Source organism: Diadema antillarum, unplaced genomic scaffold (genome assembly GCF_040938485.1).
Source record: "Diadema antillarum isolate AM-2024a unplaced genomic scaffold, OU_Dant_1.0 seq00000371_RagTag, whole genome shotgun sequence".
In the NCBI taxonomy this organism is placed as follows: Eukaryota; Metazoa; Echinodermata; class Echinoidea; order Diadematoida; family Diadematidae; genus Diadema; species Diadema antillarum.
In genome coordinates this window covers 350,883-373,850 of record NW_027271371.1, presented here as the reverse complement: position 1 = coordinate 373,850, position 22,968 = coordinate 350,883, and the positions used below count along the sequence as shown (strand labels likewise).

Below are 22,968 nucleotides of genomic sequence, written 5' to 3'. Positions count from 1 at the left end.
GTCCCGTACCAATTTTTTCAGCTTTTTACACTCGCCAATTAGTCCCGTACTATCTCTTGTCCGGGGCTAAGGAGAAAACTGACCTTTTTACACTCATATTTCTTAGCCCCGGACTTTCCAAACCACATGAATATTCATAATTACGCTGTGTACTGTACACGTACACGCACGCACCGGCAGCACTTGATTACCTCGTTTCTGATTGGTCAGTGAGGGTCGGACTTCGTCTCCGTCGCTTAGCCCAGGATTATGTTTTCGTTCTGTTTACACTCACTTGCTTGGCACCGCAATTGCGGTGCTAGCACCGCAATTGCGGTGCTAACCCCTGCTATTTTGCAGGGCCAGATAGTACCGTACTATCGGTGGGGCTAGCCCACTTTGGCAAAAACGAGTGTAAACAGAAAGTGGGCTGAGGATAGTCCCGTACCAACGATGGGGCTAAGGCCCCCCCTTAGCCCCACCGTTGGTCCGGGGCTAAGCAAAATTTTACAAGTGTAAAAAGCCCTTTGGAGTCTCTGCATGCACAGAGTGTGCTACAGAATGTACGGCCCTATGCATACATCTATCATCCTGACGTAGCAGATGCGAGGCAATCTGATGCTGATTGGTTGTCTACTAGGGAATTCCCAATCTTCACACAGACACACTGGCATAATATGCAAAATGTGTCACACACAGCATGCAATACTTATATGTACATGCAGAACATGTTCAACCCCACCCCCATGTTGCCAGAGTTGGCATATAATTATGCTTTCTGGCATAATTTTAGACGCTTTAGCATCTAGCATTATGCAAGGCATAATTTGCCTGTTTTTAGCATAATTCTAGCATAATTGCTACAGACAGGAAATCTGTAAGTGTTTTGTGGTCTGTGGTAGGCCCATACCACTTTTTCGTTTGTTTATGTTAGTTTGTCGGTTGATTTGTGGACTTGGATGAAATTGACAAGAAAAAGTGGTGAGGATTTGCTTTGTGTGTGTGTGTGTGTGTGTGTGTGTGTGTGTGTGTGTTTGCGATTGGTTGCCACAGTTCAGTTGGAAGCCACAGTTCAGTTGGAAGCATAGAATTGAGGATTTTTTTTCCCCTGCTTGTCAGCTGATTGGGCAGCATAATTTGTATGAAAGAAAATATGAGGCCTTTTTTAGGACAATTGGGCACCACAATGCGATTATTTAAAGCACCATAATGCAACTGGGCACCACAATTCAATTTAATTCTAATTGGTTTTTTTTTTTTTTTTTTGCTTGTCAGCTGATTGGGCACCATAATTCGTAGAAAAAAAATGTGAGGAGCTTTGTTTGATTTTTTGCTCATCAGCTGATGAGGCACAATTGGTTGACATAATGTGACATAATCTCATACCAATTCAATATAATTTTAGGCTGCTTCACGCACAATCCCATTTTTCACGGTGACCACACTGACCCTTCCACACATAACACACAATACAAGCTTACCAGAACCACAAACATCGTACCAGTCCAGAAACAATCATGACAGGATCGCACGCAAACCTTACATTAGTTACAAATTCGAACATTCATTAAGAAACACATTCTTGATATCGTATTACAGAGCTACCACAAGTCTCAAGCATTCTGCGTGAGACTCAAGCATTTAGGGGCCATCTCACGATCTCATGCATGGCACCCATTTTTCTCATGCATCGGGCGAAGTCTGCAACTTGGGCCTATAATAATCAGCATAGCTCAAAAGATTAAAGTGATAGCTGCACTTGAAGGTCCCTTTTGTCTTTCAAAATAAGTAAAAAATAGTCACTTAAGTCTGCACCGATCGCACCATTAAGAGCTAAAAATTGAAAATGCTCCCTACCATGGGAGGCCACAGGGGGGAAAAACCCCTCCCACACCCTCGCTCGCGCGCACATTCGCATGCCGAGATGCAGAGTCATGAAAATCTCACTCATAAAAAAATGTTTTGAATTTGGCATCCCTGGTATTACATTGGTGAAAATGTCTTTTTACACATAAAGGTGAGTAATTCTCTCATACACATTGCCAGGTTATCAGTGTCACTTGAAGCATGATCCGTGGCACCACATGTACAAATTATAGTGTCTTTATGATGTTTGTCATCCCAACTGATATAACGAGATATCGGCCATTAACAAGGACAATAGCTCAGTCCCGACCTCATTATATCAAGTTTCTCCTGTAACAAAGAAATATATATTCTTGATGCTTGTTGTCGATTGTTTTAGATTTGGCAATCTACTTGTATTGTAATAGCATAAGGCGATGCAGTCTGTATTATCCGAGTTCTGAGTGGATAAGAGTATTGTGGACCTGTCTATTGCTTGGAAGATGTCATTGTAAAGTACATGTATGATAGACTTGCAACAGCCCTTGCATGGCACTGTTATTTGAGGGATAAGAAGCATTAAGGATCAAGCAGTAGCATCCTATTCTAAGCCATAGAAACATGTTTCTGTATAACATAACACATTAGGTGATTTCAAGTTCTGTGCTAGTACTATCTCAGCACTAGCATCGGCGACAAAACCGAACCTGAAATCAGTCAGTGTTGGGAGGTTGACTTCAAAATTATGACATATTTCCAGTACTTTGTGCTGGGCTCAGTGTTGAATGTCGTCTGCTGAACCGAGCTCGACCATTTGTGTTAGCAATATATGCTTTTTTCCCATTGGCTAACATGAGCCCCTAGGGATTATCATCTTTGCCATTTCAAGTTCAGCGGTGATGTCAGCATTGCCATGCGAGACCCATATTCACTTTCAAAATAGATGTACGTTTTACGTGCAAAGTCTATGCTAACGCAAAAGTCGCCCACTCAATGTACACGAACACTTCAGACATGGCTACACAAATCTGAGCCTGGGAGCAAAATTAGCCCGCTCCCAACAGGAATCTGGTTACATGTGTATTTAGTTTATGGGGATTTAAGAATTCAGTATGAACGGGTTAAGATTGTTGTATTTCATAAAAGGGATGAAATTTGTGGCATTTCAATCTGTCTTCCTTATTATATGCCTAAAACTATAAGCAGTCATGGCTGCATCTGCTAAAGTGAAAACATAGTTCTGGTAAGAGTTTGAGAACCCGTCTGGCACTATTTCATATTTGCTTACAATATATCAAAAGAGTCCACCAAGAAACTTACCTGGCTGACATGATTTGCTATGATGATCGAGTTGTTTTGGAGTATTTTGAGATCAAAAGTGTAGAATAATGAAAGTTGGTATACCAATTTTTATTCCAGAAGGATCCAGGCTAACTCGGTCTAAGGGACAACTTGGCCCTATTTCAGACAACTTACATGCAGTTTGTGATCGCCATATTTTATACATAGGCACACGTTCATTTTGTATGCGTGCCAAAGAGGTTTTTTGATGCGCGCATTGTATCAACTCGGCCCATAACTACAACCAGCCAAACGCGAAGCACTCCCATAGTACAACACTGTACAATCCAGAGGGACAACTCCGCCCCGCCATCAAAGCGAGGCCGAGTTGTCACCGAGTCTGAGTTAGCCTGACCCCAATCGCATAAGTTCTGTGACTGCAACTTCAGCTAACCTTTTTGGTTAACATTTCGCTTATGTCGTTACCCAACAAATATCTTGTTATAACAGCGTTATTCCACACATTTCTTAGGCATATAACTATACGTGTACATTTTGGAGTGAAATTTGATAGTTTTGCAAGGCGTACTAGAACTACATTTTACCTTTCAATATTTGATTGTAATCACACGCAGTCACTTTTTTCATCGCGCAAAGTCCCGCGGATTTGGCTGTGCTGTGATTCCAACATCTAGCGCTGGGGATCGATAATTGTGATCGAATATCGTTGCATTAATCTGAACGTCAGTGTTGGAGCTCGATTTAAGGCAGTTGAATGGGAGACAGCACTAGCACTAGCACCAAACTTGAGATCACCTATTGAGTGTTATGTTAAACAGATATGGACTGCTTTGAGGGGTATTTTCAGGTGATACTCAATCGTATCACCTACTGTATCTCTACAGAATCTTTCTTTTTTATTATTCCCATTTCGTTCTGCCTGATTTTGTGAATGCAATATCTAAACAATGAATTGATCAATTAACTTGAAATATTCCATCATCTAATCTCATACCAATATCTAGCGACATAAAGAAAATATTTCATGAAGTTAAATTATCTGTGACATCAGTTTGGTGCTATTTGGGGCCCAGGATGATGTCAAATGATAAATCATATCTTCAAAACTAAAAATCATATCTTATCATTTTCAGTGGGCATAGAGTTAAGAATCACCTCATCTTCTTGGACAGTGCTTATCAGTCAGGCTATTACAACGAGTGCGCATGTGTTCGTCAAAATCTTAGAATGCTCAAAAGCACTTCCCAATAAATTTTCTACATGTTTCAGACAATTCTAAGTGTTTAAAAATGTCTGTGCATGCCTGTCCATCTGCGCTTCCTTGTGTGCACAGCAAGTAGGCAACATGAAAACACACTTTTCTCTTGATTTGGATTCCTCATACAACCTGTAGCAATTTCCATTGATTTCCGATCAATCTTGTGGAAACTCCACTCATGTGTCTATGCAAAAATATGCATTGCAGTAATAACACTGTATCCTACATGATGAACTTTCAAATCACAAAATAAGCTCGTAAATTTTGTTTGAAAAAGTATGAATCTGCATGGTGAATATGCTAATGAGCAAGTCTTGGCGAAGAGTCAGACGTCACCGAGGCACAACTCTTCCCGGCCGTGTTCTGCTCATTATCCGTACGCTCCCTAGTTACCCGGATGCATGAAGAAGGCGATGGCTACTAGTATTTGACATTGTTGTGTGTGTGTGTGTGTATATTGTGTATTGTATTGTGTATTGTATATGTTTCATCACTTATAGTTGTTCCTCAATGGATATTTCCTGAATTGGATAAGATGATTTTTGAATTTTTGTGGAATGGTAAAGACCGGGTAAAAAAGAATATTATGTATCAAGATTATGTTAATGGGGGACTGCGAATGATAAATTTTAAGCTGTTCGTCAAAACGCAACGTATTATGTGGTTGAAACGTTTATTGTATGGTGAGAAGAAATCTGGGTGGAAAATGTATTTTGATTTTAGTTTTCGATCAGTAGGAGGAAGGTTTTTATTTTTATGTGATTATGAATGGTCTAGATTGACATTGACAAATCCAGTTCCACCTTTTTATTTAGAAATGGGTAAGGTATGGCAGGAAATGGATAAATGTAGGAATTTTGAAGATGAACTGATGAATCCAGTTATATTTAATAATAGAAAAATATGTATAAAAGGGAAGAGTATTTTCGATTGTGATTTATATGAAAAGGGTATTTATAATGTACATCATATTTTACAAGGAGGTTTTATTAAACCCGTTGGGTATTTTCGAAATTTAGGTATCATGGGAAATGGTATATTTAAGATAAATGATATTTATAATGTTTTTCCAGAAAAGTTGAAAGAGTCCACAGGGAGTGTAAGGTTTCAGCAAATTGATGTATCAAATTATGATATACAGGTGAAGATTTTTGGTAAAATATTAGAATTTCAAAATATTAAGTCAAAAATAGTGTATGAGTATTTTGTTACAGCTTTACAAGAATTGTATACCCTGGAAATAAGATATGGTGAAGTGAAGTATGATTTCAGTGATAAGGAAATTAGAAATTTATTTATTAGACCTAGAAGCACGACTTTACTTAGTAAACATAGGGAATTTCAGTTTAAGTTGTTACACGGGGTGATATATACAAGGGAACATTTGTTTAAGTTTGGTTTTGTGAATGATAATCTTTGTTCTTTTTGTCAATTGGAAAGGGAAACTTATTCACATATATTTTTTGATTGTGTGAAAGTAAAGCCGATATGGCAGTTTCTTATTGAGTTTTATGATTTAGTTGAGTTAGAAGAATTAGAATGGAGAGATATCTTCTTGGGTTTACGAGGTAGTTCAAATCGAATCAAATGCGTGAATGCCTTGATAATTTTGATGAAAATGGTAATATTTCGGTCAAGAGAACAAAATAAGTTACCCAAGAGGGAAAAGATAAAGAAATTTGTTTTGGATTTTATAGAGGAGGAAAAGAACGTTGCGGTTAAAGCAGGTAAGCTTGGTTTTCATTTGCAAAAATGGGAGCAGTTGAAACTTCCATAGAGTCAGATGTATGGTCAGTTTATATAGGTTTTTGCCGTATTGATGTTTAGGAATCGGTATATGTATAAGCATTATGGTGGTCACTTTTTTTCTTCCCCCATGTAAAATGATTAGTTAGCTTCGGTTTTAATTTGGTGTGTGTCTAACTGTCAAAGAAACAGGTAACCAAGATACCACAAGTATGTAGTGTGATTTGGCGTGCAAATGTTGGTGTTTGTGAGTGCGCACTGGTGGGTATGTTGTTGTTGTTTTGGTTGATTTGTAGTGCATATATGGGTGTGTGTGTTGAGGGAAGGCTACGGGGGGGGGGTATGTTAGTGGGGAAATAGGTGGGGATGGTTAGGGTTATAGGTACAAAAGATGTAGTTAGGTAAGAGTAGAGTAATGGTTAGTGGGGAAATAGGTGGGGACGGTTAGGGTTAGGTAGATGTAGTTAGGCAATAGTAGAATAATGGTTAAGGGGTTAGGCAGGAATAGGCTTTGTTTTGATGATATACACATATGGTTGATAGCTTAGATAGAAAAAAATGATGAGTTTTGTTCGGTTAAGTAAAGAATGCTTTTTTTATGATATGTTTCAGGAAATGCTGTATTCGCATAAAGAGAGTGTAAGAGAATTTATGTAATGAAGTGGATATTGAGCAATCTGATCAAGTTGATCAAGAATTTTTTTTCCCCTTTTAAGAGTTATACCTTATCTGATATATTTATGTATATAGCGTGTGCTCTGCCAAAAAAAAAAAAAAAAAAGAAGAGAAGGAAGTTAAGTAAAAAAGTGATTGAGTAGCACACATTTTTTATTCGGTGTGTGAGTGATAAGGCACATTCGGATTGGCTTGATTAGGCTGATCAAAATAGCTTTTTCTGAGAATTATGCAGATTTTTATGTCATTTCTTTTATAAAAACAAGGTATGATTTGGTAAAATTGCAGCGCAATGCAGTTCGCTGTTTATGTTTTCGTAAATAGGCCTACTGTACGTAGAAACGGTTCTACACATTACACTAGAGGGGCGACCGCATTCGGCATCGTCTGGTCGGGCTATGTTTCATCATACCGATGTGTCAAGCAGTATTTTACTCGAATCGTAGAGAAAATTGCCCAGGAGATTCCTTTTTTTCCATCCCAGACCCACGAAAGGATTGTGAAAGGTGCGCTGTAGGGCTGAAAAATCTCGGTACAACGAAGCCGAACATAAACTAAAGCATTCTCGATATCGTGTTGTAGGGCTATGGCTATGAGAGGACCATTTGAGAAACATGTTTTGATGTGGACAGGCAGGCTGTGGCCCTCGGTTATATACCGAGAAAAATCCTGAAGCCAGATGCAATCCCGACCATATATTTGCTTGTATGAGTTATAAAACAGAAACACCTCGAGCATCGACTTCGAAGAGAACCGAGGAAAGGAAGCGTAGAGAGGTAAGGAAAGTAGCTAGCTATGTTTCATTTACGGTACGCGGTGGGGCTGCAGCCGGGGTTGGACTGCAGCACAGTGCCACTGAGCTAGCTGCTGCCAGTGCCGACTGGACGTGCACGGCAAAGTGGAGCGAAATCATATTCCTGCGGCCCCCTGATTTTACCCTGCCCGGTAGAAGTCATATTCGTTTGATATCTGAGTACTTACAGAAATATCGAGATACAAACAATATTTTCTTTGAAGAATTCGACTCTCTAATGCACAGGTAATCTTCAGTTTGAACGCCAAACTCAGCTAGACGGAGTACTGTGTACATAGTATGGTAAGAATTCGCGCGCGAGAGTGGTTTGTACGCAAAGTAGTATGCAACATGGACAGAAGCTAGAAAAGAACCGTGCCTATTTGATATCAAGTACATAGTAGGCCTATATTTGATTTCAAAATATACATAAATTTATGTTTACTATATTAATTTACATGAATTATATATAACTAAGCTTGAAACATTTTGTTTAAAATAATAACATCACATACTTTCACATTTTATGATAAAATTACAACTGATTACTTGAACACTTAAATTGGTTTTTAGAGGCAGTGCTGTCAACTTGGTGATTAGGGCATCAATGACGTAGCATCTTTTTGCAGGTTCTTACACGATCGCTTGCAGGAATTATTTATCAAAAATCGCCTACGGAGACAGTTCTCAATTTAAACGCGTATAAACTGGTGAAAGGTTATATTTTTTACTCTTCTTAATTATCAGTACAGTGAAAATCTCAGGACTGCCTCCCTTTAAAAGGTGTCAATCAGGGGCAACCAATATCTGATCACCCCCTCCCTGCATATTACACGTACTTAACTCATCCTCGAGTGATTCATTTCACGTCTCATTTATATTTTTTGTTACGTTGAGGTGAGCTCCTTGGGGACAATAACATCAACAAAACCTTACATCAAAGTAGTTTGAATCTCTTATTGAATAAAACGAAATGAAGTTTTTCTTGGTAGATTGCCATCGTACTAGCCAGTTTACACATCAGGCGCTGTCAAAGACATTTAACCCGTTCTATTTAAGAAATAGACTTTGTACATTAGTCTAAAAAATTAGACTGATTTTGCTATGAATAGGTGCTCAAGAAATGGGAAAATCAGTCTACAAATAATCAAAATTTTAAATCCCAATCTGAAATCGTGGTGCAAGGTTCAGCATAAACAAAATGGAATCAACAAATTTATCCTTCATTTCTTTCAGAATTGCATCAGTCATAGCTGGATATGTCAATGTTGGTCTTCTGCCAAACCTGCTGAGCTGCCAAGGTTCGGCTTTTGACGGCTTTAGACGAACCTGCCAAGCTGCCCAGGTTCGGCTTTTGACGAACCTGCCGAGCTGCCCAGGTTTGGCTTTTGACGAACCTGCCAAGCTGCCCAGGTTCGGCTTTTGACGAACCTGCCGGGCTGCCAAGGTTCGTTTTTGACGAACCTGCCGAGCTGCCCAGGTTTGGCTTTTGACGAATCTGCTGAGCTGCCAAGGTTGGGCTTTTGACGAACCTGCCGAGCTGCCCAGGTTTGGCTTTTGACGAACCTGCCGAGCTGGCAAGGTTCAGCTTTTTACGAACCTTCCGAGCTGGCAAGGTTCGGCTTTTGACGAACCTGCCGAGCTGCCCAGGTTCGGCTTTTGATGATCCTGCCGAGCTGCCAAGGTTCGGCTTTTGACGAACCTGCCGAGCTGGCAAGGTTCGGCTCTTGACGAACCTGCCAAAGCTGGCAAGGTTCGGCTTTTGACGGCTTTAGACGAACCTGCCGAGCTGCCCAGGTTCAGCTTTTGATGAACCTGCCGAGCTGCCCAGGTTCGGCTTTTGACGAACCTGCCAAGCTGCCCAGGTTCGGCTTTTGACGAACCTGCCGAACAGGTCAATGGGGACCGAGTGCTTTCAAAATAAACCAGTGGGTCATACAGTAGTGCAAGGACATTATAGGAGGGCAGTGAGGAGTGGGGAGAAGTACACAATTTGGGGTCTATCATCTTCCTGCAAATGATTGTCTTTAGAATAACTAGTATCTCAGAATGATAAGTGGAAAAAAGTAGATGAAATGGCAGTTTCAAAGAAAAATACTGAGCTGACGTGATGAATATACCTACTGGCTGGTTATCTACTGGGGATAAGACAGTGGTCAAGGCCAATCACCTTTCTGTGTTTTAAGTGGTCTTTGTCCTTGTAGCAGAACAAGGAGGTAATATATCTCTTTGAGTTGAAGAAGCCTTCAATCATCTTTCTTAATAGTTTATCTACCTACTAACCTTCTAAGAAGCAGTTTGTGCAATAAAAGGATACAGTGCTTTGTGTCAGTGGGTGATTGCATGCTTTCAAAGTATGCACTTTTATAATATGGTGTGTAGGATTAGGGTTTGATAGGAGATCAGTTGGAAGTTTGGAGATAGAAGGGGAGAAAAGATGAAGATTAGATGAAAGAAAGCAAGGAATAACATGACAGGGAGAGGAAAAGTGGGAAAATATAAAAAGATAGAATTCAAAATAATGAGAGACAGAGCGACATATATAAAAGGATGAAAATCAATGATAGTACAGCATACTATGCATAGAGATCTTATGCATTATCTTGCCTGGCTCTACAAGATGAAAATATAGAATAAAATCTTCTCAATTAGATGGAGGACTACTTGTCTAGTATTTTGAATAATTCTGCTAAAAATGGTATCATTGAGGACTATTCACTATTCTGAAAAGAACTAGTGCCATTGAGCTGAAATCAGAATCAGAATCAGATAAGAATGAGAAAGTAACTTGAAAGGAGACATTATAAATTCTTGAGTACAAGAATACAAATAAGAAAAGCAGAATTGTAAAAGAAGAAAAAAGTTAGGAAAAATGGAAATCAATGATGGAACATCAACAAATTAACAAAGAAGGGGCCATACTAAACAAATAGCCCTCAAATTGGCAATTCCTCGAATAAAAGATCTTGTGAAAAGGTTATGGCAACATTGTCAAATGTGTATTGATGACAATCCACATGAAGCAGATAAAAGATATTAATTACAAGCTATATGTGACCCCTACTGTGGACAAATCTGTAATGCTCATAACGCTTGTAATGTAATGTCTATAAAACCACAATTATGGCTCTAGAAGGCATGTTTCATCTGTTTCACTAAATCTTAGAACTGTACATGAGCTGACAAGCTGTACACGTTTAATAATTTTATTCATCATGAAAGAAGCCTATGTGCCTTCTCTTATCTTGAATTCTTCTTTCATGGGAGTTTTATTGTACATTTGAAAGTCGCATGTGATACATTCACCGTGTACACATGTCAAGATAAAATTATTATTGAATTCTACATGTTTCACCATGAAGCTTTCTCCTTCTAAATGTAGTACAGAGATGTTTTTGATTTTCTTAAAGTTAAATAATACTGCCTTTGATCAATGACATCAGAATTGTAAACCTTCAGTTTGTGTTGTTGTTTTTTTATCAAAGGCATAATGATATGTAAGTGATCTGTTGCCTCATTAAAAAGGTATAAAATAAAAGCTATGGTAAATTTGTGCCCTGTCATTTGTAGGATGGAAAGAAAGCTGTACTATAGGAAGCGTAATGATGCAAAGAGGAACCAGAAAAAAAAGTTCCTGAGTCGAATCGTAGACGGCATGGATCAGTCCAAAACCAATCTACCTAAATTTGTGGGAGATAAAGCTATAAAGGTAAGTGTGAATCATTGCTGCGTTGTTTCTATGATTTATACAGTCTTCCAGTGCTTAACATAAAGAGTGTGGAATTGTACCTCCTTTGATAAACCAGGGAGGTGGATCTTCCACCTCCCTGGATAAACAGAAAAAGGAAAAGTAGAAATTACGCGGTGCGGAATATATGTCCCCGCCGGAAGTAGCATTTAGTAGCAAAATGTACAATATAGGTAAAAAGATCAAGGTCAAAGGTCAAAGAAGTCAAAGGTGAAAATTCTGTGTAGAAGTTTTGAAGCCCTCACCTAGTGCCATCACATAAAGCAAACGGAATCGAAATCGGGTTAGAAATGGCGAAGGAGTAGCATTTGGTAGCAAAATGTACAATACAGGTCAAAAATCAAGGTCAAAGGTCAAAGAAGTCAAAGGTCAAAATTCTGTGTAGAAGTTTTGAAGCCCCCACCTAGTGCCATCACATAAAGCAAACGGAATCAAAATCGGGTAAGAAATGGCGAAGGAGTAGCATTTTGTAGCCAATGTACAATATAGGTCAAAAATCAAGGTCAAAGGTCAAAATTCTGTGTAGAAGTTTTGAAGCCCTCACCTAGTACCATCACATAAAGCAAACGGAATCAAAATCGGGTTAGAAATGGCGAAGGAGTAGCATTTTGAAGCAAAATGTACAATATAGGTCAAAGGTCAAGGTCAAAGGTCAAAACTGAAATTCTGTGTAGAAGTTTCAAAGCTCCCATGTAGTGCTATCATATAAAGCAAACAGAATCAAAATCGGGTTAGAAATGGCGAAGGAGTAGCAAAGTGAACATTTTGATCACACACGGACGCACAGACAGACGGACGGACGGACGGACACACAGACACACACATGTACGGAGCCCGTTTCATAGTCCCCTGCTCGAACTCATTCGGCGGGGACAAACAAAAGGTATTCAGAAAGAGCCATCATCTACAGTCTGATTTTCCAAGAAGTTATAAGAGAAGACTCTATCTGGAAGGGGTCCATTTTACTTTGTGAGGCAGAAAGTGCACTAAACAGCATTAAGGAGTACTGTAATCAGAGGTCTTAGAATTAAAACACCAATCAGCCAGCTCCTTTACTTTTAAAGGGACTGTACATACAGTACTGGTTGAGGTGGGGATTCATGTTTTGAACATTCCTAAGTGAGATAATGAGAAACCTCTTAAGAAATATGAAAGAGTAAATAATTTTAAGAAGGATTCAACGTTTATTTGATGAAAATCGGTTTTCAAATGGGTGAGATATCCAAAAAAGTGATAATAATAAAAGGTGACAGGCCACGCTTTTTATTAGGGTATCTTTGTTCTGCTTGTTTTTTGGATATCTCAGCCATTTCAAAACCTATTTTCATCAAATAAACTTTTGATACCCCTTAGAATTGCATGCTCTTTGACATCTCTTAGAGTGGTTTCTGAATATCTCGCAAAACGTTAAAAGCTAAATCCTCACCTCAACCAGAACTGTACACACCCTTCAACAGCACAATTTGTCAATTTGTAATCCCGAAGTAAAAAGCTCCCTAACCTGTATCATGGGGAGCAAATTCCCGCCTATCGGCCCTTCCTCACCCTCCTGCTGCAGTTCCACCTTTGTAGGAGAACTCACTCAGAGCCATGCAGTTGAGAAACACTGGCATCTTTGCATGCAGTTGATATATAGTGTATTGGAAGACCATAGTGGGGATATCATGAATGTATGATTGTGGTCAGGGAGCCAGTGAGTTCACAGCCCTGTGATGGTTATGTTGTTTGTTTGCTTGCCTCCCTGTGCCACCTTCCATTGACCACCAGTGAAGGGCACTTGTCCAGGAGAGCATTTTCCACCTCCCTGATCAGTGTGTAAACAGGATGCAGCATGAGACTCCAACCACTGCATTTTCTGGGAAGCTAGTGGCCAGAAGAGTTGGTATCACACCAGATAAGCAGCTTGCAGGTTCCATGCTATTATTTTTGTACAACAACCACAGAACAATAAATCGTAGCTGTTTGGAATGCTACAAATGCTTTGTAGAGAGTCATATGTAATGCTTGTACAAAGTATCGACCCCACATTTATGGAAGAAATTGTTACATTCTTGGAACATGTCACGGGAATCAATCACACAGACATCTGATTATTTCTATTGTTGTCTTCTTCACACCAGGAAATCAAAACCCGCAGACTCCTCTCTTCATGGTGTCAAATCCCAGTCTTCCTCAAAGTGTCTACTTAATATGGTCTTTACAAACACTAATCTTTCTTCACACAATCTTCCAGTGGTCCTGAGCTGCCCTCCATAAAGAGGATCCAAGGTTAATACAATGTTAACAGGGAATTACACATGGAAAGGCTAGGCTACAACAATGGGACATATAATGTAAGAACAGCTGAAGAGGTGACATCACCTTCCTAAACTGCCAGGAAAGGATAAACGAATCTGAATTAAGCAAAAGGCACAATAAAGGTGACAATTATTGCTGTTTCATTGACCAACGTTCAAATTAGGCCTTAAATCAATAAACATCATTGTGTCTTTGATCTTAAAAGACAAGTCTACCTTAATTACATGTGGATTGAGTGATTGCAACAATATTAGTAGAACACATTAAGTGAAAGTTTGGGGAATATCCAACACTCCGTTCAAAAATAATGAACTTTTAAAGTATCTGTGCAATCACTGCTGGATGACAAGACTACTATAGTGTATAATGTCACATGTGTAGGATGATTATAAGCAAAGTGAAAAGAGAATTTCACAAAACTTTACTTTTTGAGTAAAGTGCACATTCTTTGACTTGTCACAGATATGAGGGTAATATCATTCCCCCCTGCCTTCTGAAAGAGAAAATAGTCAAGTGTTCTTTTGTTATGCATGAAAAGTAAAAATATGTTGAATTTTCTTTATACTTTCTTTACATCGTTGTACACATGTGACATCACAAGCTAAAGTAGTCTTTTCATCCAGCTATGACTAAGCAGTAACTTCAAAAATTGATAACTTTTGAACGGATTGTTGGATTTTCCTCAAACTCTCATTGAATTGTTCAACTTCTACTAATATTGCTGCAATCACTCAACCTACATGTCTATGAAGGTGATCCGAACTTGTCCTTTAACAGGTTTAGGCTTTTATACTTCTCAGTGTATATTAGACTGCTTCCAATAGCCAGTTGTTGATAGCAGGACACTGAACTTGACTATCAGCTAGCTAGAGCTGGACAAGTCATTGTTCTATATAACGATGTTATTGATAAAGGTACTTTAATGTGAAAAATTTCATCCAGACTTAAAACAAGTTTTGAAAGTTCATACAGCTGAATATAAATTGTGACTGCGTGACACACATTTAGGACGGAAAGACACCCATTTATGCTGATAAAAGTGGGCGGACAACGCTTATGTAACTAAAATCTGCAAGCTGATCACCCAACAGATATATGATTATAGGATAAAATGCCCTAAAAAACAGCACTCAGCAGTCACATGAAGATTTAAAATACATGCAGCTACAAGAAGCATTTTGAGAAAGTCTGTCACCAGCCTTGTCAACAAACTCTAGACTTTCGCTTCATACAAACTTTTGACTCATACAAACTTTTGAAACCAGGTTCATTTCTTGATATTCATGACATGCATGCTTGCTATAAGTGTCAAACAACTTTATTACAATAATTAGTTAACCAAATTTGCTGACATATACATGGTATATCAAGAATTAGTTCACAAATTGAGAAAACATAATGTTTCTTGCATGAAAAAAGAAATGAATATTTTCCCTTCTATGTGTCTTTTTTTTTAAAACAGGGTATCAATGAGACAGAACTCCTCAAAACACATGTCTCTGGTGTTATCCTTCATGAACAACAAGAGAATTTGACTTTTAGATATTGGGCAACACAGCTATGATTCAAATCTTACCATCAATATCCTGCTGAAAGTACTTACCCAAGTGTTAAAGGTAAGTTTTTCATTTGCATCAAAGCAAAAAGTATTATAGGCATTAGTAAAGTAATTTCTGCTATTCCGCATGATGCATACCGGTCTTAAGACGTCTTGGACTCGGACAGTTCCATTCTTTGTAGTTTTTAGTAGTAATTACATTCAGCAAGTACTTTCAACTATTTCTAAAAAGAATTTTATGTTGAAAGGAAACGCATTTAACCCCTGTCTCCATACGATGACTGATTGCCTACATCACAATGTATAGATTCCTTTTAACAACAGATAACCAATTACTGTCATGGTTATGATATCTCGCATTAAAGGACAAGTTCACCTTCATAGACATGTGGGTTGAGTGAATGCAGCAATATTAGTAGAGCACATCATTGAGAGTTTGAGGAAAATCGGACAATCCATTCAAAAGTTATGAATTTTTGAAGTTTCTGCTCACTCAAGGCTGGATGAGAAGACTACTATAGCTTGTGATGTCAATGATATGAGTACAATGATATAAAGAAAGAATGAAGAAATTTCAACACATTTTCACTTTTCTCACATAACAAAAGAACACTTGACTTCTCTCTTTCAGAAGGCAGGGGGAATAATATTACCCTTAACATATGTCAGTAACAAGTCGAAGAAATGTGCACTTTATTCAAAAAGTTCAGTTTTGTGAAATTCTCTTTTTATTTTCTTTATATAATTGTACGCATATGACATCATACACTGTAGTAATCTTCTCATCTAGCAGTGACTACACAGATACTTTAAAAACTTTTGAACGGATAGTCCAATTTTCCCCAAACTTTCACTGATGTGTTCTACTAATATTGCTGCATTTACTTAATCCACATATGAAGGTGGACTTGTCCTTTAAAAACACAAAGCAATTTCAATTACATTACAATACTGTTCAATTTTGGAAGGAATAATAATCAGTCAGCTCATTTGACATCTCTTTGTCATATGTAAACCTTTATGTACGTGCACTGCCTGCCTCCCATTCTAAAAATGTGATGCAATTCTATTCTGTTGAGATCAAAGGAACCAAAATTGTTGTCGAGCAAAATTTAGGCAGACAATGACACTATTGATACTGCAAAATATGTGTATTATTTCTTCCAAAATGTAACAATGTTAAATTCAATAAGGCAATAAGAAAGAACAATGGACTGGTGTGTGAAAATGAAATATCCCAATTCAATGTCATACAGTATAAAGTAAAAAGATAAACACAGTTGTAGGTACATTAAAACTTACACAACATTTAAAGAAAACTAGAAATGTCGCTATGGTGACTGATGCCTCCGCCATAATGCATGATTCTCCTAATAGGTGTATAGTACAATGTCTTCACAATGTGTGATGACAGTTTCACATAACTGGCAAAATATTGATATGACAGGTTTGTCAGAAATGTCTTGATCTGTTCACTTTCCTCAAACTAGGTTTGCTATAATTGTCTAAGAGTGCAGGTACACATATTTGGGGAATTGAGGATTTTTACTTGACTTCTGACCGACCCTGTTATAAGTTTATGCATTGAGTAATTTTCAAGGTATGAAGAAAGAGTGTAATTACAGTACAAAGTAGATGTTTTTTCATTTAAGCCTGACCTTTGACCCTTAACCTTTGACCTTTGACCTTCTGGCTGGAAATTTCCTGGAGAATCTCCATTAGGTAATACATGTATATATTAAGTTTTAAAACTAATAATGCAAGCACTGCATTATATAATAGTATATGAGGGAAACAGTAAAATTTTGAGGAGTTGACCTTGACCTTTGACCCCTGACTATTGACCCATGACCCCTTAATTCCCTAGATAATCCGTGCCAGTCAGTACATACATATGTACCAAGTTCCATGAAGATACATTGAACCATTTGCGAGAAAAGTGAAATTGCAACATTTTCACCTAACCTTTGACCTTTTGACCTTTGACCTTATGACATGAAACTCTCTGGAGAATCTTTACGCAGTAGTACATGTCTACACTAAGTTTCAATAAAATACCTTTGGGCAGTGCATAGATATGGGGGAAATAGCAACATTTTTAGCATTTGACCATCACCTTTTGACCTTTGACCTCTTGCCAATGTCACTAAAATCTATCAACTAATTGCCCCATCATACATCATCCTTGGACCAAGTTTGGTGAAAGCTGCTTCATCCAGTTTTGAGTGATCATGAATACAGATAAATTTTAGGATTTGACCTTGATCTTTGACCTTTGACCTCTGTCCGATTTCACTAAAAAACTAATCATGTAATTGTCCCATCATACATCATCCTCAGACAAAGTTTGGTGAAATTTGCTCGATCCAGTCTTGAGTTATCGCGTAAACGGATACAATTTCATGATTTGACCTTGACCTTTGCCCTTTGGCCGATTTCACCCAAAATCTAATCAAGTGATTGCCCCATCATACTTTATACTTGGACCAAGTTTGGTAAAATTTCAGTTAATATTTCTCAGTTATCGCGTAAACGAATGCGGAGGGACGGGCGGACGTACGGACGGATGGTCAACCCGAAAACATAATGCCACCGGCACCACTTCGTGGCGGAGGCATAAAAATGTAGTAGAAGACTTGACGGGTCTTTAAATGTACTTTGAAGGGTAACGTTTACAGATAGGCCCTGATCATCATGTAGTAATCACACTGCAGTTTAGAGATAGAAAAGGATACATGTCCTAGTACAATGCACATTGGTGAAGATTCCAGAAAGAAGGTAAAATTTGAAGAGGCCTCATATGAGCAACAAAGAAGATAACTCAAGAGAGGAAGAGAAAGATGAAGGTGTTGAAGTATGTGAAAATCTATCTTTATATCCTTGAAAATGAGAGTACAGATTTATTATGGAAATTTGTCTGAATAGTTCGTACAATGTACATGCTAGGGATGACAGGAATGGTTCATCCTCAATTATTTGAAAATATACTTGGCATTTTATACTATCATAGCTAGCTCAAGTACACTATCGACAATACAATCGGATGAAATAAGTGCTATACTACATGACCGTAATAATGAGCCTTTTACAATCCAGTGTGAGGTCAGACAGTTCACACTACTGGTGTGCTTCCTATGCAATCACAGCAGATCCACTCCCCATATAATAGTCAAGAGGCATTTGATCCTAATTCTGCATAAACTTGGCCCTCTAAAGAGGTGTGGACAATGTAGGCAGTTTAAGAAGTACATGTGTGATCACCAAACTGGAGATTTGAAAAGTCAAACAAAGCTTAAGAAAACAAACACCTCTGTGTGGCTGCTAAACAGGAAACACCTTACTATCTGTGTGTTTTACTTTCCCAAGAGTTTGTGTTTAAGTTTTTAAATCATATTTTTTGTTTATATTCTTCCTTATAGGGTCATGTCACCAGACAGAAGCAACAACAGCATTAAGACTTTGACAGCACTCTGCAGGATTCAGAATGGCATTCATCTCCCTGAAATTCAACATAAATAGGCATATATGCATACAATTACAATTAGTAATGTACTCCTGTGTGCACTGGATGAGATTGCTTCTGCTATTGCCATAGAAGAATGTGCTTGCCTGTACAGCTAGCATAGGGACAGTGATTTTCCGCGATCGCGGAAAACGGACGGAAAACGCGGAAACGGCCTTTTGAAACGGAAAAAATATTCCACACGGAAAATCACGGAAAATCACTTTTTAACAAAATAAAACACATAAAAGTAAAAATAGATCCAACAGAAGCTGTGAATTAATCATTATTACATGTCCACGATATTCACAGACTGCGGAAACTGACCGGAAACTGAGTTTCTAAGCCAAGTTGTGTTAGTTGCAAGTTCTAGCGATGTCTAACGGCGTTAGATCTAGCGATGTCACGATTTCAATAACTGTTGAACACTTACTCAGTTTGATCCAACACCAACAATCATAACCATAGAAGAAAGTCCATTTATATTCCAAAACACAACATAATGTGTGATGATAAAGCCAGTATTTTGGCAGTAAAAGTAGCGGCAACAGAAGAAACTGTCTAACTGTCTTCTGCTCGCGGTAAGCTGTCAGCAGGTGAGTGGAGTGGTGACTTGCTATGCCTGCCTGCTATGTCGTGTGTAGAGCACAGCGCACAATGCATGATTCGGGAGAGAAGAGTGATCGAACTCCAAGTTCACGCAGAAAAAAGAAAAATCCCACGATGCCAAGGTGCCATGCCAGACTGGCATGGGTGGGGTGGAGAGAGAGAGACCAATCAACAGAAGAAACCGCGCGTACTGGCGCATTCTTGGAGGTCATGAACTGTCTGGGGTGTTGGAGATGAACAGGGAAAGGGGCTGTTCCCAGGCCCTCTCTCCAGTCAAGAAATTGACACGCGCGCGCAAATTCTTCCGCCAACCAGCCAGCTGTTGGAATGTGCTTTGAAGTTTATGGCAGCCTGGCCTGGCTGGCATGAATGGGTGTTGAGTTTCAATCTGGCCTGGCTGGCATGAATGGGTGTTGAGTTTCAATCAATATCTACTGTTGTTTTATTTTTGTATTTGAACATGTCGTTTCACCTGACAGAAACACGGAAATCGGGAAGGTGTAGGGTAGGGGAGAGGTTTTTGTTGTGTTGCAATGTGTGTGTGTTTTCCTCGGTTTTTTTTTTTTTTTTTTTGGGGGGGGGGGGGGGACCGAGGCCAGAATGGGGAAAGATCAGAGTGAAATGAGTGCTAGTTTCTTGTCTGGATTATTGACTGAAGAAAGATAAATTGATTGTTCCTTTAGTGCTGAAATTTTTCATCTGTTTAGACCTTCTGAAGGAATATAAAGACTTGACTAGACAGTAGTACACTGTAAGTCACTTGACTAGCAAGTCAAGAAAGAGGACATTCATAATGATAGTTGTTGATACTGCAGGCCAGGCTTTGATAGTGATACACAAATATGTACTGTCCCACGGCATGATTAACTGGATTACAATGTATTGACTGAAGAAAGATTCAGGTAGATTGATCGTTCTTTTAGTGCTGAAGTTTTTATCAACACTGCTTATTAAACTGATTATCATTTTTTCTGTTTGCAGCTTCTAATCAAAGGAATAAAAACACTTGACTAGCATAAAGTCACTAGCTGAGACTCAGAGACTTATTTTACTTTGTATATTTTTTTCTCATTTGTAGACAGCAGTGTAAACAGTCGTGTAAACAGCAGTGTAAACAGCCCTCTTTATCATCGCCATAATGAACCTTGCAGATTTACACATTATGCAATACTCTTCGAACATTATCACTGTGGCAACCTAATTGTTAAACCGCCATTTGGCAACCTAAAAAACTCTATGGCCCGAATTCACGAAGGTGGTCTAAATTTAAACCATGGTTTATGTATATTTCTCCTGCGTATTTATGATTGACAGATTGCGTACGCTAACAGGCATCCAGTAAAAAAACGTGCATTGATGCGCGCAAGTATTGGTATGCCTATTTAACGCTTATTTTAGACCATGGTCTAAATTTGTACCATGGTTTAAGTTTAAACCACCTTCGTGAATTCGGGCCTATAGGTTGCCCGGCTGGCAACCAAGGAAAAAAGTTAAGTGACAGCCCTGTGCATGTTTTGACAGTCGAAATAAATAAATTGTCATACTGATGTTTCATTTCATTTGTCTGCAGCAGTACCACTGCTCCTCAGGAAGTAGAAATGGCTCAATGTGATGTGGACATGATTTGTGTCAAATGATCATGGAAGATACATAAAGTATAGACAAAAAGTGCTAACAGACTTAAGTAAACAGTGTGGGATTCAAATTTCTTCGGCTTGTAAATAAACTGTTTGTCATATAATATGTTTTGGAAGCTAGATACTCTGAAAGTAGAATCACGTCGGCTCAAGGCTTGCCTAAATTACTGCACTCAGCCCCATATTTTTATATGTGTATAAATACATTTTACTGGCCTGCCGAGCTGCACCGGGGAAAGAAGTATCCTTTTGTATGTTTTTTCTGCCCCCCCCCCCTTTTTTTTTTGGTGGGGGGGGGGGGGGTTGAAATGGTGCTCTAAATACATTTGAACCAAATGTAATCAATAATATTTGTTTTGTTTTGTTTTGCTTTGTTTTGTTTTGTTTTTTGTTTTGTTTTGTGTGTGTGGTTTTTTTTTTTTTTTTTTGGGGGGGGGGGGGGGGCAGCCCAAAATTAATATTGCAATGTTTTGTGTATTTTGTTTGTGTGTGTGTGTGTGTTTGTGTGTAACAGGTGTCTAAGATGATTTAGCCTGAAATTTTGGTGGCCAAAAAAGGAAATGAGTACTGGCCCAAAATAAGACCAACAAAACAATCTGTTTTCTATGATAGAGCTTGCCTGCTTTGGGAACAGAACTTTTTTCTTTTAAATTGATGGTCCACAATTAATCAACCTAAAACCAGGCTACTGGGCCACAGTTAATTTTTGACCCTGCATACTGCATATCGACCTGGAAGCAAGAGTATATTATCCTAACTTGGTTAAAAACTTTTGAGTGCCTTTTTCTATTTCAGTGTTGAGTAATGTTATCCACAGAGAATAACTTCACCACTCAAAACTCAAAGCGAAAAAATACAGTCCAAGGCTCTTCTTTTCTTAACAATCATGCACTCAATTTTTTCAGTACTCTTTTTGTACTGGAAATCAATTAAAGTGTGCCTATCGCTTGACACAGTAAATTGGCAGAGTCTATCTATTCAGTGTATGTTGCTCCACATATTAGAAGCTTCAGTTACACTGCATGCTTAATACAGCCATGTAGACTGTGTCTGTGTGTGTGTGAAAGACAATATTATGAGCCCTTTTGTCTCCATCAATAACATTTTTTTTTCAGCAATTAATTAAGACCATTTCTGAAAGACATTGAAGAGCATAGAGCATGTAGTTGGCCTATTCCTTGCTGAATTGAGTAGTCTTTTAATACAATTGATCATACAAATTTGATTCATAAATGAAGTGGGTATAGTATATGTATCACAGGCACGGCTCTTCTCTGATTTGAAAACTATTGAATTACTTGCAATTTCATATATTTTTCTACATTGGTCTGGAATTCGTTTCAAACAATTAAAAGTGCAGCATATCCCACGTGAAAATGTCTGGACACCCATTACTATTTTTTATGCAAACTACATTACAATTCTTCGCAATAATTTTTGTTTCATTTCCTTTGCTGATGACACTTCTCACACAAAGCTGGGAAGGTTCAGCAAAAGCCAAACCTGTGCAACTAGGCAAGTTTGTCAAAAGCCGAACCTTGGAAGCTCGGCAGGTTCGTCAAAAGCCGAACCTCGGCAGCTCGGCAAGTTCATCAAAAGCCGAACCGCGTCACCTCGGCAGGTTCATCAAAAGCCGAACCTTGCCAGCTCGGCAGGTTTGTCGAAAGCCGAACCTTGCCAGCTCGGCAGGTTCGTTTTCGTTGAAAGCCGAACCTTGGCAGCTCGGCAGGTTTGTCAAAAGCCGAACCTTCGCAGCTCAGTAGGTTCGTCAAAAGCCGAACCTTGCCAGTTCGGCAGGTTCGTCAAAAGCCGAACCATGGCAGCTCGGCAGGTTTGTCGAAAGCCGAACCTTGCCAGCTCGGCAGGTTCATCAAAAGCCGAACCTTGCCAGCTCGGCAGGTTGGTTGAAAGCCGCACCTTGGCAGCTCGGCAGGTTCGTCAAAAGCCGAACCTTCGCAGCTCAGCAGGTTCGTCAAAAGCCGAACCTTGCAAGCTCGGCAGGTTTGTCGAAAACCGAA

The 22,968-nt window shown here is 38.8% G+C and overlaps 1 protein-coding gene across 1 annotated transcript in view; it reads right to left on the bottom strand.

The window, feature by feature from the left end:
- Positions 1-22,968, bottom strand: part of LOC139731429 (uncharacterized) — a 107,332-nt gene that overhangs the window by 10,000 nt on the left and 74,364 nt on the right. The gene's annotated exons all lie outside the window — the stretch shown is intronic.